At 42.7% G+C, this 18,353-nt stretch overlaps 1 protein-coding gene across 1 annotated transcript in view; it reads left to right on the top strand.

The window, feature by feature from the left end:
- LOC135090404 (teneurin-a-like) overlaps window positions 1–18,353 on the top strand; it is a 336,834-nt gene that overhangs the window by 50,903 nt on the left and 267,578 nt on the right. The window contains 1 exon segment of the mRNA XM_063987158.1: window positions 4,101–4,148. The gene's annotated coding sequence lies outside the window, so the exon portion shown is untranslated.

Genomic DNA, 18,353 nt, shown 5'->3' with positions numbered 1-18,353 from the left:
CTCTCTCTCTCTCTCTCTCTCTCTCTCTCTCTCTCTCTCTCTCTCTCTCTCTCTCTCTCTCTCTCTCTCTCTCTCTCTCTCTCTCTCTCACCCAAAATTGCCTCACCTCTACAATATGGTCCAAGTGACTCAGGTTGACATCTCATCTATCCGGGTTGTCTCCTTTCCACGCCCTCTGACACCCTTACGCCTCACGCCCTTTTTCTTCATTCTCCCGCTACTCCTGGTACGGACAGAAAGAGAGAGAGAGAGAGAGAGAGAGAGAGAGAGAGAGAGAGAGAGAGAGAGAGAGAGAGAGAGAGAGTCCCATATGTGGATGTTTGGTAGGAAGTGATAGCGAAGAAAGGGAGGGGAAGAGGAAGTCTGGAAACAAAAGAGGAGATACCATGAATTGATAAAAAAAGAGAAAATAGAAAAATGATATGAAATATTTATATACGTTCAGGTATGTTTTAGTTAATTAAAGTGTCCAGGTGTACCAGAACATGCCAGGTAGAGGAAATAGATAATGTTCTGAATTAAATGTTTGGTTTGGTTTGGTTCGTTACGTTGCGTATTTCTAGATAACTTTTTCCATAATTACCAGTAAATTTTTTGACATTCAGTTTTATATTGTAGTAACTTAAAATACACACCATAGCTAGAATTAGTAAAATTAACTTTCTGATATTTCATTTTCCGTGTCCTTATGAACTTTGGCAAGAAATGCTAGGTTAGATTAGTTTAAGCGAGGTTAGGTTAGGGTAGGGTAGGTTGACAAAGAATAATTGTAGCAGAAAAGATTTACTGCATATAGAGAAGATTTGGTTAGGGTAGGTTAGGTTAACAAAGGGACAACTGTAGCAGAAAAAGATTTATTGATTATAGAGAAAATATCATTAAGTTAAATTCGATTAGGTTAGATTAACAAAGAACAAGCGTATGATGAAAATATTTAATGCATATATAGAGGCGAGATGCTTTGTACTTATATTAGACTGACTACCACTCGGCATATTTTTTTAAGGAGATTGAGTGACCAGAGATTGAGTGACCATCAAGTAATTGTATCTAACATTTGTGTGAAGGTCAAGGTTGATGTAGATAACTTTGTGGACATGTAATCAGCTTCCTCTTATTGGTGTAATTTCATGTATTGTAATCTGCCTGTAATGATAGCAATAACAATAATAATAATGATAAAAATGGCGATAGCAAATAATAGTTGAAACAGCACCAGTAATGACCATTCATGTATAGAAAACAAGAAACAAACCATGAAAGTAAGGAGGTGGAAGAAAGTAAATAAAAAACAACAACGGTAACAGTAATAGGAGTACGAATGATAATAAAGCCTTGATAAGAACATTCCCAGTGTAAATAAGATCTGAGGAAGCGTCTAAAGTTTATCATGAAAAAATATGGTATCATCAGATGAGACAGGTGAGAGAGGCGGGGCTACATGGCAGGGCGTTTGTCTTCCTGAGAGAGAGAGAGAGAGAGAGAGAGAGAGAGAGAGAGAGAGAGAGAGAGAGAGAGAGAGAGAGAGAGAGAGAGAGAGAGAGAGAGAGAGAGAGAGAGAGAGAGAGAGAGAGAGAGAGATGATTAAAGAGGCAGCACATTAGAGGCACAGGTGAACCATTAATATTTAACTATCAGGTAAAAGATCAGGTGTGTTTTTGGTGTGTCAGGTGTGCGTTTGCCCGTCCCTCACACACCTGCATATTTTCACACCTGTCGTACATCAGTTTCAGTTATGTACAGTAGCATTTCAAATGTTTTCTTTTGGGGAAGTTCCGAGAGAGAGAGAGAGAGAGAGAGAGAGAGAGAGAGAGAGAGAGAGAGAGAGAGAGAGAGAGAGAGAGAATAAATCTAGTCTATCTTTAATTTTCCTAATGATGACTACTGTTTACAAGGAGAAAAGACAAATAAACAGGCAATAACCTCCATTTTCTACTACTACTACTACTACTACTACTACTACTACTACTACTACTACTATTACTACTACTACCATTAATACTACTACAAAAACATCGGTCGTAACAATAAGACAACAGGAGGAGCATTAGTAATTGTTCCTTTCATTATCTTCCTCACATGTGTCTTAGTTTCATAATTTCCGAGACAAAATCAATAAGAGTGTCAAATGAAAACTTTTACCACAACCACACAAGAGAGAGATACCCTGAACTTCCTCCTCCTCTTCCTCCTCTCTCTTCCTCTCTGTCTCTTTCCCTCCCGTCTTTCTACGTTCCCTCATCTCTCTTCCCTTTTTCTGTCTCCCAGTCACCAGCTGTCGCCTGCATCAGTTGTCTTTTACTTACTCTCAGGGCCAGCTGTCAGCGATATTAGGTTTGGTTCTCTGGCACTTACTCTGTCAATTTTGTGCTGTGTCTCCTCTTCCTGAGTGCCAGTTTGTGCCATCTGCCAGTTTCTGGTTGGTCTCTTCCTTTCTTGGTTCTTCTCCTTTCCTTTATCTTCCTTGTTCGTTTCTTTTTTTTTTTTTCCTTGTCGATTTTCACATTTCTTCTCTATTGTCATGCTTTGCTTTTGTGTTGATTTCCTCTGTTCGTCTCTTTTTGTCATCTTTTATTATCCTATTTTTCTCTTCTTTCCATTCTCTTCTTTTTCGTTTTTTTCTTTTCTCTTCTATTCTCTCTTGTCTTGTTTTGCTTTGTTCTTGCCTACTTTCCTCTTGTATCCTCTCATCTCTTTTCACTCTTCGTTTTTCTCTTGTCTCTTTTCTCTCCGTTCGTCTCCTTTCCTTTCATTATCTTGTTTTCCTCTCGTCCTCAGTTCGTCCAGTTTTCTTGCTCTCAGTGTCTTTGTTTTCCTCTCGTCTACTTTCCTTCGTCTTTTCTGGCCCTTTCTTTACTGATCTTTGTGTAGAGAGAGAGAGAGAGAGAGAGAGAGAGAGAGAGAGAGAGAGAGAGAGAGAGAGAGAGAGAGAGAGAGAGAGAGAGAGTCAGTTCTTTTATATTTTGCTTATCTTTCCTTTTTGTTGACAATTTACTTTTTCAGCTTTACATTGTTTTCATTTTTAAAAGTCTTCTGTGCCACAAAAAAAACACACGTCTCCTTGTCCAGTAATGTTCCTCAGCTGTCTGGATTTAAAAGATTATGTTCCTTGAGGATTAAAAAAAGACGAGATAAAAAAAAGCATCTTCCGAGCCCAGAATAATTAATGAGCTGCAAGACTTGTGGCCTAATTATGCGCTCTGAAAAAAGTCTTGCGCATTTTGTAACATGAGAGGGAGAATGTGTATGGGAGGTGATAAATGTGTGGATAGTGACTAATGGTGATAATGTTTGGAAATAGAGGAGATGTAGATAACTGTGTGTGAAATATGAAGAGTATATGCACTGATAAAGATATATACTTGGCAGAATATGTTGAAATTCAAGAGCAAATGATAAAATAAAATGAGAATGAATTGAAGAAACGTACAGTGATGAAAATGTGAATGCAAAAGAATAGATGATTATTACAAGAGATAAGTGTATGATAAGTGTATATGCAAGTGAACAGACCTGAAATAAGTGGGTGATTAAAAAAAATATATAGTAATTAAAAGAAGTATATAACACATATAAATTAAGATATAACAAACAAAAATAATATGCATACCTGAAAATTACAAATAGATAATGATTACAACACAAAACGGTTATCATTCAGAGTGCCGTAGTGAAGATTAGCAATAGATAGATACAAACCAAGATCATGATAATTCAGAGTGCCTTAAATAGACAAGATAAATAGATATAATGGATATGCAGGTGTGACATTAAACACAAGATAAACATAACACAAAATCATGATAAGTCAGAAAACCAAAGGAAAAAAAAAAAAACAGTAGATAATAGATTCAAAACCAAAATCATTATAACTTAGATTGAAAAAGAAAATATATATAAAATAAAAATAAATTAAGGTATAATAAACATACGTGACTAAAAATTAAGACTAGCTAACAAGATTAACACCAAAAGATTATTATTCAGAGCCAGAGTTAAACAACCTAACAACATATAGCAGAAACCAAACACATTATAACAGTGCCAGGAGGTCTTGACTGCCACTTCCAACTGTCCCTGTCACTACTGTTGCCTTCCAGATATCCCAGTGGGCAGTTTTCGTCTCCAGTGCCTTCTACCGAGAACACGTAGGTTTGGCGTTCACTTCCCGTCATACTAACACGGTAGACTCGCCATTACTAACTCAGAGCCCATTCATCCACCGCCCACCACTCACCAGCCCACCGTCTACCTTGACCTGGCCTTGACCTGACGTCCAGTGACCTTGTTTGCTGGTAAAGGTTGAGGTGGTAAATTTGTTAACAGTGGAGAATGGAGAGTAGTGAGAGAGAGAGAGAGAGAGAGAGAGAGAGAGAGAGAGAGAGAGAGAGAGAGAGAGAGAGAGAGAGAGAGAGAGAGAGACTTTTTCGTTTTTTCGCGGAAGTTTTTCGCTGTAGTGAGAGTTTTGCTTGGAATAAACAGGCTAAGCTCTCTCTCTCTCTCTCTCTCTCTCTCTCTCTCTCTCTCTCTCTCTCTCTCTCTCTCTCTCTCTCTCTCTCTCTCTCTCTCTCTCTCTCCCTCTCATTTCTTCATCACCACGTGTCAAGGTCAGGCAGTGGTGGCGATGTTGGTAGCAGTGGTGATACTGGTGGTGGTGGTGGTGGTGGTGGTAGCAATGGTCTGCCAGCGTGTCTGTCACTAACTCATCCTGCCGTGCTGACTAATCCCGTGTGTGTGCTGGAGTGCTGACTAACCCGCGTTTGTGCGTGTGTGTGCGTGTGCTGACTCGCTAACTCCGCGGTGCTGGCGTTGCTGCTAAACTTCCTCCTGACACTAACACTGACACTCGCCTCGCTGCGGTGTGGGAATCTGGCCTTTATGCATGATGGCCTTAGGGACGTGAATTGTATACTGATGTCTTTGTTTTTATCTAATGTATTTACTGTGTGGTATTTTTAAAGGTTTTTGGAATTGGTTTTTCATTTTGTTCTTTGTTTTTAATCTGATTTAATTACTTGTGTTGTATTTTTAAGAATTTTTCGGGTTTGGTTTACATTTTTTATTTTATTTTCATCTGGTTCAATTATTTGTGTTTTATTTTTTAAGGATTATTTGAGTTCCATTGCATTATCTTTCTTTTTGTGTATAATTTTCTTTTAAGGATTTTGCTTGGGTTGTATTACTAATACTAACTTCTTTTTTTTTTATCTATGTGATCCTTTTCTTTTAAGGTAAGAATAATATTTTCTTTTGGAATATTAGAAATCTTTCATCTTTTTTTCTTTTAAGTTGAGAAATAGGTATTGTAATTTAGCGAGAGAGAGAGAGAGAGAGAGAGAGAGAGAGAGAGAGAGAGAGAGAGAGAGAGAGAGAGAGAGAGAGAGAGAGAGAGAGAGAGAGAGAGAGAGCCTGGCAGAAAAAGATGAGTTTGAAAAATCATGCAATAAAAAAGGATGAAGAAGAAGAAGAAAAAAAAAAAAAAATCTGGCACCAGGTCAGCGAAGCGTGTCACCGCCTCACTCAGCTGCATCACCTCGGCAGCGTGACATCGCCAGGTAACGCTCAGCTCTCACGCTCCGATAACAAGTCGTTTCAAACACGTCAAACTCCAAGAAAACATGAATCCTGGAATTGAGTCTAAAATGGAGTGGGTCCGTCTGCAGCCCTTCCAATAAACTTTTTTTTCTTTTATGTGCTGAATCTCCTGCTGGATAAATAACTAGCAGCTCTTGAAGGCGATTTACTGAGAGCATTTAGTAGTATGTTAATCATTATCCTCCTTAACCCTTTCACTGCTATTTCACACAACTTTCTTTAATTACTATGCTTACTGAGACCTTTCTCGTGCCCTACAGCTACTTGCAAACATTATTCTGGCTAGAAGTCGCAAAATCTATTGTTTTTGTCTTTTTTTCTTTTGTGATGCTTATAAATATTACGAACATTGCTTTTAGTGCTGAGAATTATTCCATATCGCAGTAAAGTGGTTAAGATCTTCACTAGATTTTGAGTTATAAAGTAAACAGGGATCGTAATAGAAAGAGAAAGGAGTTCAATACCAGCTGATTTAGAACATATAAACAGAACAAAGGAAACTGTAAGAAAACATCAGGCATACACGTGGCATTAAAACTAAATTAAAATAAGAGAAGCTACAAAAATACATCAGACCTATACCTTTCATTAGAACAAAGGGACTTAAGGAAGGGGAAGCCGCAAGAAGCCATCAGGCCTACACGTGGCAGCCCCTGTAGAAAACACAGCTGCCTATTATCCTCTTATTATTCCCATCCATGAATTCAATCGAGGTGGTTTAGTAAGCCCCTTGAAAAACAATCCTGAAAATCGTCATCTTCTTTAGTTTCCATTGATGATCACCCTTTAAGCTCAGTGAACAAAAGGTTGGTAACTCTTTGTACCTCGAAATATTTCTATCCGGGCCTGGCTGATAGAAAAAAATAAGTACGGAAAAAAATATGAAGAACTTAATGCAAAAGGTGGGTAATGTAACACCGATTCTTTTCTGTCATACACGTCATTCCTTTAAATTTCCCCACACGAAAAGAGAAGAGAAATGAGAGGTGATACACAATAAGACCAAGAACTTCGCTTTTTGAGGCCAACTAGCAGCTCGAATTTTCTGTCAAATGGGGAAAACATCGCAGGGAAAAGAAAAGTCGCTGGTTTGCGGTGCAGCGTTAATGACAAGGAAGAGAGAGAGAGAGAGAGAGAGAGAGAGAGAGAGAGAGAGAGAGAGAGAGAGAGAGAGAGAGAGAGAGAGAGAGAGAGAGGAAAAAGATTCAGAGAAAAGGCGAATATCATGCGTTGGATTTCAAGTCTCGGGAACCTGACAAAGGCAGCGACAGGTTGGAAGGAGGAGGAGGAAGGGGAGGAGGAGAAGGAGGAGGAGGAAGAGGAGGAGGAGGAGGAGGAGAGGAAGGAAGGAAAGGGAAGTGGAAAACGTAGGAGAGAGCTGGAGAAGGTAAAGAATAGGAAGGAGAAGGAAAAGAAAATGCCAAGAACAAGAAGGGAGAGAAAAAAAAAACAGTAGGAGGAAGGGGAAGAAAAATTGAGAAAAAATAAGGTGGAAGAACATTTAAATAAGATTAACACGAAAAAAAAAACAAGGAAGAAGAGGACAGATTAAAACAAAGAGGTTAAGATAAAACAAGAAAGAGGACGATACGAAAACGAAAGAAGAGAAAAACGAAGCATAGAAAGAGACAGAAGAGGAGGAAGAGGACCAAGGAAGGCGGTGTACCCTCTCCCTAGGTGTGGGTGTAGGTGTCGGCCGGCGGAGGAACCTGAGGCAAATGAACGGCGGCGAAATTGTCCTCTCAGCTGACTGCACCGGCGGGACACGAGGCTGGCGGGGAGGGCGTGAAATGTACCTATATTATTGTGTATTATGATGCACTGGAGGAGGCAGCGGCGGCGAGGGAGTCAGGGAGGCATGGGAGTTGTACGTACGTATATATGTGTCTGTGTGTGTGTGTGTGTGTGTGTGTGTGTGTGTGTGTGTGTGTGTGTGTGTGTGTGTGTGTGTGTGTGTGTGTGTGTGTGTATCGTATTCCCAAACGCATTAATTTCTTTCACCTGTTTTTTTTTTTTGGCAAATTTAGACGAAGTTATTAAGATTTTTCAATGTTGTGGTTGTAATTTAACAAAGATTTTACATTATTAATAACAAATAATCACGAAAACATGACTGATTATCTCTGTAGCCTTTGAAAAATAATCTTGATGAGAGAACAATGCGCTTCAGAAGACTGGCCTTATTCGTGTGTGTGTGTGTGTGTGTGTGTGTGTGTGTGGAGGGAGCTGTGTCACCTGAGGCTGTGGCGGTGTCAGGGGAGTCTTATCCAGCGCTGCTCCACGAAGGCATGAAAATACTGCGTGTCGGGTACAGCTTAAAGGCGAGGTCCGTGCTTAGCGACCAGGCTTATGACGGCTGCCTCTCTCTCTCTCTCTCTCTCTCTCTCTCTCTCTCTCTCTCTCTCTCTCTCTCTCTCTCTCTCTCTCTCTCTCTCTCTCTCTCTCTCTCTCTCTCTCTCTCTCTCTCTCTCTCTCTCTCTCTCTCTGTCTGTGTGTGTGTGTGTGTAATAAGGGGTTCGACGAAAGATACAATAAATGAATGTAAAGAAAAAAGCTTGTTCTTAATGTAGTTTAGAAAAGGAAAACTACAATACGATGATAAAGAAAGGATATATATTTTTTTTAGTGCCAAGGGGTTCGACCAAGGACACAAAAATGGGTCTACCAAAAAAATAAATAAATAAATAAAAAATGAAAAAAAAAACTTGTTCATAATGTTTCCAGAGATAACAGCAGATTACTAAGGAAAAAAGAAACACACACAGAAAAAGAAAAAAAAGTGCATTGTGTGTGTTTGTAGATGCGGGTGTTTCTTAAGTGCGTATGAGATTTAGTGCTTTATTTCTCCTCTTATTGTTAATGCCCTTTATTTCTTACCTCTTATTCTTTTCTCTGTGTTTTTGTGTCTCATAAAAAATTGTGTAGCTTTTGTATTTCTCTTCTTCATCTCATTCTGTTACTTTAGTCTTGCATTTTCTCGCATTGGCTCAAAGTATTTCCTTTTCTTCTCTCTTCTACTTCTTTTTCTTCCTTCTTTTTATTTCTTGTGTGTTGCATCAGTAATATTTAGTGTCTTTCATCTTTCTTCCTCCTCCTCCTCCTCCTTGTTTTTTGTATTTCATTGGTCCTGCATCACTTACAACTAGTATCTTTACTCTTATTCCTCCTCCTCCTCCTCCTCCTCCTCTTCCTCCTCCTCCTCCTCCTCCTCCTCCTCCTCCTCCTCCTCCTCCTCCTCCTCCTCTCCCCACTTAACAAGAAAAAAAGTCTTGAATATATTGGTGCACCTTTCCTTTGCTCCGTTCTCCCCTCAGCTAACAAGAAAGGGGAGTGGGAAGGAAAGTCATCAACCACCTCCTCCCTCTCTTCTCTTACCCTCATATCTCTCCCCTTCCCCTCTCTCCCCTCTCCCTCTCTCCTTTTCCCTGAACTAAGCTGGAGATCGTTTCATCATGTTTTCCTTTTCCCCTCTCTCGTCTCTCTCTCTCTCTCTCTCTCTCTCTCTCTCTCTCTCTCTCTCTCTCTCTCTCTCTCTCTCTCTCTCTCTCTCTCTCTCTCTCTCTCTCTCTCTCTCTCTCTCTCTCTCTCATACTAACGATACTTAATTGTAAAAGTAGAAGTAACAACGTAAAGAGTACAATGAGGGAAAAAAGTGTAATATATTGAGATTGATGGATGAATGAGTGCTTTAATGACGGTACGAGAGAGAGAGAGAGAGAGAGAGAGAGAGAGAGAGAGAGAGAGAGAGAGAGAGAGAGAGAGAGAGAGAGAGAGAGAGTTAAGAATATCAAAAACCAAGGATGTGATATAGGAAAGAAGAAAGAAAAGTAAAGAGGAGAAAGGAGGAGAGAGGAGGAGGTGTGCATAAAAGATAAGAGGAGAAAGAACGAGAGGAAACAGGAAGAGGAGGAAGAGGACGAGGTGGAGTAGGTGTGTATAGGAGATAAGAGGAATAAAAAGGACAGACTCATAAAAAGAGGAGGGGAAAGAGGAATAGAAGTGTGTGGAGGAGAGAACGATAGTGGAGGAAAGGAAAAGAGGAAGTGAAGGGAGGAATATGGAAGAGGGAACGTTTGTGGAAGAGAGGAAAAGGAAAGGAATATTGAGAGGGAAACATTTAAGGAGAAAAGGAAAAAAGAGAAGAGGAAAAGGAAGAGCAGGAATATAGAGGAAACATTTGTGGAGGAAAGGAGAAGAGAAAAGAGGGGAAGAGAAGGAATATAGAGAAAATATTAGTGGCGGAAAAGGAAAGAAGAAAGAGAGGATGACAATGAATATAGAGGAAACATTTGTGGACTAAAGGAAAAGAGGAAGGAGGAAGAAGAGGAAACTGCAAAGGGCGAGGAAGGACATAACATCGAAACTATCACCCAGAATGACCTATTATGACCTAAGATGATCCAATATAATACCTTTATTCGCCTCGTGAGCTCACTGATAACTGAAATTAGTCTAGCAGTATCCGTAGACTTACACACTGCAGTAGAAGAGGTTCAGAGGGGAAATAAAAAGGAAACTGAGACTAGAGGGGAAAGCGCGAAGGTGATAAGGGAGAGTTTCTGTGTGGGATGTCAAGTTATGGGGGTTATGGAAATGTGCTGGAAAAAGAGGATGTGGAAAACGGGGGTGAGGATTTTGTGAGGTTGTTTGAGTTAATTGTGTTGGTAGTAGTAGTAGTAGTAGTAGTAGTAGTAGATAGACGAGTCTATACGTGCAGTACGTACAACCTCTCTCTCTCTCTCTCTCTCTCTCTCTCTCTCTCTCTCTCTCTCTCTCTCTCTCTCTCTCTCTCTCTCTCTCTCTCTCTCTCTCTCTCTCTCTCTCTCTCTCTCTCTCTCTCTCTCTCTGGGCCTCCTCTACGACCTCTCCCTCGTTGCCAGTAATCATGGAGGAGGGAGAGCAGTGAGAGGAAGAAGCCCGCACATCCTACCACCACTGTCAGGCTCGAGGAAGCGAGGGCGGGGAGAACGGGAGGGAGAGATGGAGGGGGAGAGGGAAGGAGAGCTTGCAGGGAGCCTGAGTCACATCCTGAGCGTGAAGTCGCGGAGGAAAGCATATCGCGTCCCTTAACCAGGCGGGAGGACAGGTCGTCACGCTCTTCGCCAAGCCGGAACCACGAGCGTCACACAATTCTCAGTGAACCTTACGAACCGCCGTCAGGAGGAGCCGCCCAGCTCGCCCCGGGGCTCAATACTTCTTCCTCGTGCTTCCGTCCCGCAAACTTTGGCTGTTTCCGCCCACTGTGTCCCAGCCCCGCCGCTTACTGAGACTGCGGCAGGGTTGATACTGACTCAGGGTTGAGACTCCAGGGACATAAGGCTTGAAACTGCGACGTGAAGGTTCCTGGAGGCTGTGCGGGGGTTGGGATGTATTTGGGCTGATGCCACGGGGTTTGGGTCACGGTGGGTCGCGTGGCGGTTCTCCCCGTGGGATGATTTTGCCAGATTTGGTATTCCAAGGCTGCCCCGTTGTTATTCTGCGGCGGCGCTGCATGGGGACGAATCCCGGTGTATGTGTACCCGAGGCATCCCATCCCGGCCCTCGGAACACTGAGGAACACTGCGGGAAATGAGATGTGGGACGTGTCGGCGCGTAGATGTGTCCTGAGCGCCCATGTACCGTCACCCTCCACCACCACCGGTACTACCAACACCACCACCAGTACCACCACGGCCACGACCAGCAGTGACCGCCGCAGTAATGTCCTGCCTCCAGAGGGTATTATCAAGGCCATTATATTCAGGGTGTTTCCGATGGCGACGCTGAGGGCAGCAACACACGTCCGCTAATGATAGGAGGGACGAGCGGGCGCCGGCATCCAGTGCACATTACCCGCCACAATATCAGACACCGCCACCTGACTCACCACAGCCCGACAGCCGTGATTGCTGCCCCTGAATAGGAACCGAGGGCGAGGCGGCAGTTCCGGGAGGGAGAGGAGTAAGAGCGGAGGGGAAGAGAGAGGTGGGGAGAGAGAACAGGAGTGAAGGAGGCTTGGGTTAGGAATGGCGGGGGTTCTGGAGGGGGTCACGAGAGGGTCATTGTGCTGGGTCACCGAGCGGCAAATCTACCACAGAGGATGTAATGGGAGAGAGATATGGACTGGACAAGACCACTCGCTCGTAGGGACGCAAGGGAGAGAGTGCAGGAGAGAAAGAGACAGAGAGAAAGAGAGAGGTTGAGAGGAAGGAAAGAGATTGTGGCTGTCTGGTACAGTACTTGCCGGCATTGTGGAGTGGTCCGTTAGATACCCTTACACACGTGGTGGTGATGGATATTGCTTTCCACATGGATAAAAAGGGAAGATGTATACTGATGCCCTTTATGTATACGTGTATGTCTCGAGGTACTAGAAGTAGAGACGAGGTGTGGAGGTAAGCGTGATGGAAGCTACTGCGATGGGGGTGGTGGGTGACAGTGAGGGGAAGAGCCGCAGGTGGACGGAGATGCGAGGGCAGAGCGAGGGGAAAAATTGTAAATAGAGGCGCTTTTATATATGGCGGACGTGTCTCGCGGCGTTACTCCCTCAACGACTCACTTGGGAGAGATAAGTCCCGCTACACATTGCTCTCTCCAGCTTTATCACACGGCTGGGTCCTCCTCCTCCTCCTCCTCCTCCTCCACGTCCTTGTTCTCGTCCTCGTCCTCGTCTTCCTTCTCCTCCCACAAAAAGCAAAAGCACATTGGATGAATAGAATAATTTAATCATTGTAAGAAGAAAGGAAAGGCTTGTGAACACAGTGGAGAGAGAGAGAGAGAGAGAGAGAGAGAGAGAGAGAGAGAGAGAGAGAGAGAGAGAGAGAGAGAGAGAGAGAGAGAGAGAGATATTAAATGTCCTGACTCCTCTCAGTAAACAAATGAAATCCGAACATCACATAGAAGAGGTAGACAAAAGAAGAGTCATAAATAAAAAAAAAAGAGGGAGAGGAGTGGAAATAACAAAACAAGACTTAAAACAAAAGAGTAATAAGAGTATTAAATGTATTTGTGTATTTATTTTTATCTCCAATTGACGGAGAAAAGAGAGAAAAAAAAGAACAATGGATGCTTCGGTTCACCAGATAACAAAAGAATATTGTGAAAAGTTACTAAATTCTTCGGTGTTTTGAAAATTTTCCTTTGTCGTTTCAGTTTGCCATTTTTGCAGCTTACGTCGGCGGCGGTACTCGTGCCTAAATTGGTGTCTTTTGTAGTGTTTTGAGGGCTACCACTACTCGTCTAAATACTCCACTTAACTCATAGTAGAAGTCGAGATAATATGGGAAAGAAATGGGTAGTTTGAAAATACTCGATGGCAAACTAAAAATCGGTCACAAAATCAGCTAGAGCTTATCGTGAAGTCTCTCTCTCTCTCTCTCTCTCTCTCTCTCTCTCTCTCTCTCTCTCTCTCTCTCTCTCTCTCTCTCTCTCTCTCTCTCTCTCTCTCTCTCTCTCTCTCTCTCTCTCTCTCTTATTAGTAATAGTAGTAGTAGTAGAGAAATGAGGAAGAGCAAAAGTGGTAGTAGGAGTGATTGAGTAGTAGTAGTAGTAGTAGTAGTAGTAGTAGTAGTAGTAGTAGTAGTAGTAGTAGTAGTAGTAGTAGTAGGAGTAGTAGTAGTAGAAGTCATCCCCCCCATCTCTCTCTCTCTCTCTCTCTCTCTCTCTCTCTCTCTCTCTCTCTCTCTCTCTCTCTCTCTCTCTCTCTCTCTCTCTCTCTCTCTCTCTCTCTCTCTCTCTCTCTCTCTCACGAAAACATTTGGGTGAGGGCAGATTGTCACCCGAAATGGAGAAAGTTAGCCGAGGGAGCGCGATTCCCACCGACAGAACTTGGCGGTTTGAGAATCTTTCTTACTTGACCACCGCAGCGGAAGGAAGGAAACCCCGAAAACTGAGAAATATATAAAAAAAAGAAAAAAGCATCGGGAATTAAAAATAAGATGTAGGAGAGGACGAAAACGAGAGAGAGAGAGAGAGAGAGAGAGAGAGAGAGAGAGAGAGAGAGAGAGAGAGAGAGAGAGAGTGTGTTTGTGTGTCCACCATCGTCATTTTCACCAAGACAATCCATGGGGAGACAGAAAAGCTTGTGGGAGATATACAGTCCGCAAATGGAGGTCTTGTTTACCAGGGAAAAGAGAGAGGAGAGGGAGGGAGAGTAGGGGACGAGGGGGGAGAGAGGGTCAAAATACATCCAGCGGCTCTTATGGATGTTGTTGGGGGCAGTTAGGACGAGCGCCCTTGGTGGGAGGGGGTATAAACAGCTGGCCTTAATAGCTCAATTTACAACATGGCCCAGGCACTGATAGCAAATTGTTTTAATCGCCGAATCGTTTTCTCCATCGGTGTTCCCCCTTTGAAGGCCGATAAGCGACAATTACGTTTTGTTAGTGCTCGTTGCTTTTATAGCCTCCGCCTAGCGCTCGCCTGCTTCTGATTGGCTGGTGATTGATAAGTGGGCGGGGCTTCATGACGTGGCGGAAGGTAATTGGCCAGTGCATGATAGGTTTGTGATATTGCAGTTCATGTCTTCCTGCTGCTGGTGTTTTTTGAAAGGACGAATTTCAGTGGAATTTCACCGGGTTTTCCGCGACACGATCTTTTAATGGACGATATTGGAGTGCATTTTATTTAGCAATATAATCCTTGCCTTGACCGAGATGCTGTTTATTTATTTTCTCAAAGATGCGTCGCTTCTTGGAATGAATTTCACTTCGGTATCCATGAATTTTCTACAAGATCATTATATATCAATGTTGGAACGTATTTAGCAGGGTAGTTCGTATACTGGCTGAGGTGATGCTTTTGTAAGGTTTAGTGGCGATTTCATTGTGCTCTTGCTAATTAAGATAAATTTTTGGGGTTTTCTATGAATTCAGGTGATTATCATTGGGTTTGCTTTGTCTTAGGGTAAAATTCACTGAGTTTTCTGCGTTAAAATCTTACAGCGGCCAATTTCAGAGCGCATTTCATTAAGCAGGATCGTTCGTGCCTCGCCTGGGGTCCTGTTTTTAAGGGCGCGTATTGAGGACGAACGTCACTTGGTCCTGCGCGATAAGATCCGGTTATGGTCAATCTTGGAAGGCATTTTATTAAGTGAGATAAACACGTGCGGCACCCGAGCGTCCTCATCGGCGGGAATGGCGCGCCATCCACCGTGACATTGTCGAAATTGGCCGCGTAAATCTTTGGAAGCGTTTATCAATTTCTTGTAGTTAAAGGCGCGTCACGTGACGTATTTTCCACCGTCAACATTATATCAAAGAATAATTGCACGGTATGAGGGTACGAAATTGGCCCCGCGCTGAGAGGATGACTGATGTCCGTCATTTCGCCACTTTTCAAAACGTTATTAACTATTTTGTCGCGTTTTAAGATCTCGGTAATGGCTGCGGGAGTGATGAATCTCCTCCAAGCACGACACCTTTAATTGTCTTCAGGTGTTTCCGCTCTTCACGCCTCGCTGATTAATGTTACCTGTATCTTTACATCTCACCTGTGTCACCTTTCGCCGTCTCCTTAATTAATGTCGTTCTTGGTCTCCTTTCCCGTCACCGTAACTCGCTTTTGTTTTGCGCCACAATCTGCCTTGTGTCACTCAGAAAGCAGTCAGGGTGTAGCAAACGTGGTGTTACAAATGCACTGGCAACAATACTCACTATGCACTTATATTCAAAGAGCACAAAGGAAGAGCAAACGTTATGTCTGTTGGCCCTAACGAAACTACTTGTTACTGACTACAGTCTTTGAAGTAAGTGACGTAGGATAGCAAAGGCGAAGTTTCCTCATTTATAAGTTATTCTTACATTTACATTGAAGGCAATAGATGGCGCCTTTTGCAAGATTCAAACAAAGAACTGCACTTACGAACATCATCTCTTTTTTTTTCTGAGTTAAGTGCAAGTAGCGATTGCATTTTCTTTGTCAGTAGGAAGACATGCAGAGATTGCCTGTCACTACTGACCTCCTTGTTTTAGCTCATGTTCTTCACCAGTTTATACAAGTCCACTGAAAGATAAATACCAACTTTCTCCACTCTATTAAAGACTGGAATCCGCGACCTCTGTATTGTGAGTCCACCACACCATGAGTTCATGAGATAAACTCTATTGTTTTCAGTGTGAGGTGCGCGCCAACCACCACACCGAGGGCCGCATCCAGTTCATTCATTATACAACTGATTAAATCGTGCATTAGCTCCGGCCATTTGCGTCTCCGACTTTTGCTCTCCACGTTATAAAGTCGAGGCTTGATTAGCGTTTAGAATTTTTCCATAAACTCCCGTTATGGGGAAATTTCTGGATTAGACGAGATTGCGCCCATGAAGTTACGGATTATTGAAGGTAATGGGCGGGAGGGTCCGAGGCCACGAGGTCCCAAGGCCGAGGTAGATGGGCCGGGCCATGACAGCCCTACACCACAGGCCTAGAGGGGCGTGGCGAGCGCCTTGCACCCTGAAGGAAGGATCGCCCGTAAGACACAAGACAGTAGAGATTAAATTCTTGTTTCCTCCCTTGTTTTCCCTCGTAGGACTTCCTCTCGTACGCTACATGAGAAGAGAGACTAGAATTGCTTGTTCTTCTCTCCTTCCTCCTGCTCGGCTTTGAATGATCACCCATAAAGGACATGACGATAAGGATGAAAGTCACCAATTTTATGCATTACATCCTTCTGTGTCTGCGAAAGATCCTCACTCTTACTGCACATGACGGTAACGCTTGAAGTCCCTCACTGCTCTCCCATTCGTTGGATCTCCACCCAAAAGGCACATGACGATAGGGATCAAAGTCACGTGTTTTGTGCCTCGCTGCCTCCCTCCTCCCGTGCTTCCTCATGATAGCACAGCGGCTTCTTTCAGCTTTTATATCACCGGGTTTGCGTACTTGAAGCTCTGAACTCATAAACTTAATGGCATTTTCTACTCCTCTATTCTCTCTCTTTTTTATCTCACCCCCTCCTGTCTGCAAGTAATTCACTGGGAGTGTGTTTAATGGACTGGAAAAGAACCTACGTTGTGTGCCCCTCTGTGTGTGTGTACTCGTATGTGTAAAGGGAGGGATGATGGAACGGGGGAAGAGGGAGAGTGATGGAACGGAGAAGGGTAAGGGTGAGTTTGGTTTGTATTATTATTATTTTTCCAGGTGTTAAAGGTTGACTGCCTCGCTTCCATTCACGGTAGAGTTAGAGGAGGAGGAGGAGGTGGAGGAGGAGGATTAGGAGCAGGAGGAGGAGAAGGAGGGGAGGGAGAACTGTGAACGAAGCGTGAAGGAGGGAAAGGGTGAGGAGAATAGAGTGTGGTAGGTAAGGTAGTTGACAAAGAGGGTGAGGGAGAGGGAAAGAACACACACACACACACACACACACACACACACACACACACACACACACACACACACACACACACACACACACACACTATAGAAGGGGTATTAAGGAAGAAGTTTTGTGTTGTCTCGCTAATCACAACTTTTCTTAGATTTTTGAAGAAACAGAGCCCAAGCAAACAAGAAAAGTTTTGAATTAACGGGACTGTTAACTCGTACAGAAGAGAGGGGATCAGACGTCTTGTAGAAGTAGTAGTAGTAGTAGTAGTAGTAGTAGTAGTAGTAGTAGTAGTAGTAGTAACATGAAAATAAAGACAAGTAGTAAGAGTAATTAGGAGTGATGACTGTAGTATTGGTAGTAGTAGTAGTAGTAATAATAGTAGTGATAAATATGGGAAGAGAGGTAGTAGTAGTAAAAGTGTTATTGTCCCATTCTCTCTCTCTCTCTCTCTCTCTCTCTCTCTCTCTCTCTCTCTCTCTCTCTCTCTCTCTCTCTCTCTCTCTCTCTCTCTCTCTCTCTCTCTCTCTCTCTCTCTTTTATGGAGGGAGTTTCGATTTTTGCGAATATAGTTTTTCGTTTTGAGTCAAGCGGCTTTTTTTTTTTTTTTGCCTTTTTTTGCTCTGCTTTTGTTTCTGCCTTTGTTTCTCTTTCAGGCGGGAAGAGAGCAGTTCATGTACCTTGTCCCTCAGGATTATATTTTTCTGTGACCTTTTTATATCAATCCCCATGACACATTTTATTTTATTTATTTATTTCTATTATTTTATTTCGTTTCAAGTTTACTCAAACTATTGGCGAAGTTCGAATGAAAGGAATGTTATTAAATGTGCACCTATATTTGTCACGGGTAAAAGGAGTAATTAACGTGAGAAAGGTGTGATTAATACCTGAAGATACAGTAAATTCTCATAACATATTACTTACCTCATTTATTTTCTCTTGATATACACACAGAAAAAAAAAACACCATTAAACTCATTCCATTTAATTACAATTTCTTATAACTATTAAACGACACCACCTGAGAGAAAAAAAACTAAACTAATTAAAACAAAAACTCCTTTACTGCTCCAGGTGTGAAAGGTAATTGATATAAGACAAAAAAATAAAACTAAGTGCTGGAAGAACCAAACTTTTGCCCTTCGTGTGTATTGATTCCTCTGAGCTAAGACCGATAATTACTTGCAGACACGATACTTGGCAACTGTGAGGCGTGACGGGCAGTGACGGGGCAGAATAACTAACTAACACTGGGTGATGAAGGATGAAAAAGAGGAAGAGGTGGAGAAAGAGGATAGACTTAGAAGAGGGAGAGAAGAAGGGAGTAGGGGTGGTAAGGAAACAGAAATGGAAAGAAGTGGGGGGAGGAGGATGAAGAAAGAGAGGGGAATAGGAGAGGATGAAAAGAGTGAGAAGGAAGGAGAAATAGGACAGATTAGACAGAAATGGAGGAGGATGAA

Source organism: Scylla paramamosain, chromosome 35, assembly GCF_035594125.1.
Source record: "Scylla paramamosain isolate STU-SP2022 chromosome 35, ASM3559412v1, whole genome shotgun sequence".
NCBI classification, from domain to species: domain Eukaryota; kingdom Metazoa; phylum Arthropoda; class Malacostraca; order Decapoda; family Portunidae; genus Scylla; species Scylla paramamosain.
The sequence above is the reverse complement of the archived record's forward strand: the minus strand, read 5'-3'. Positions and strand labels throughout refer to the sequence as shown.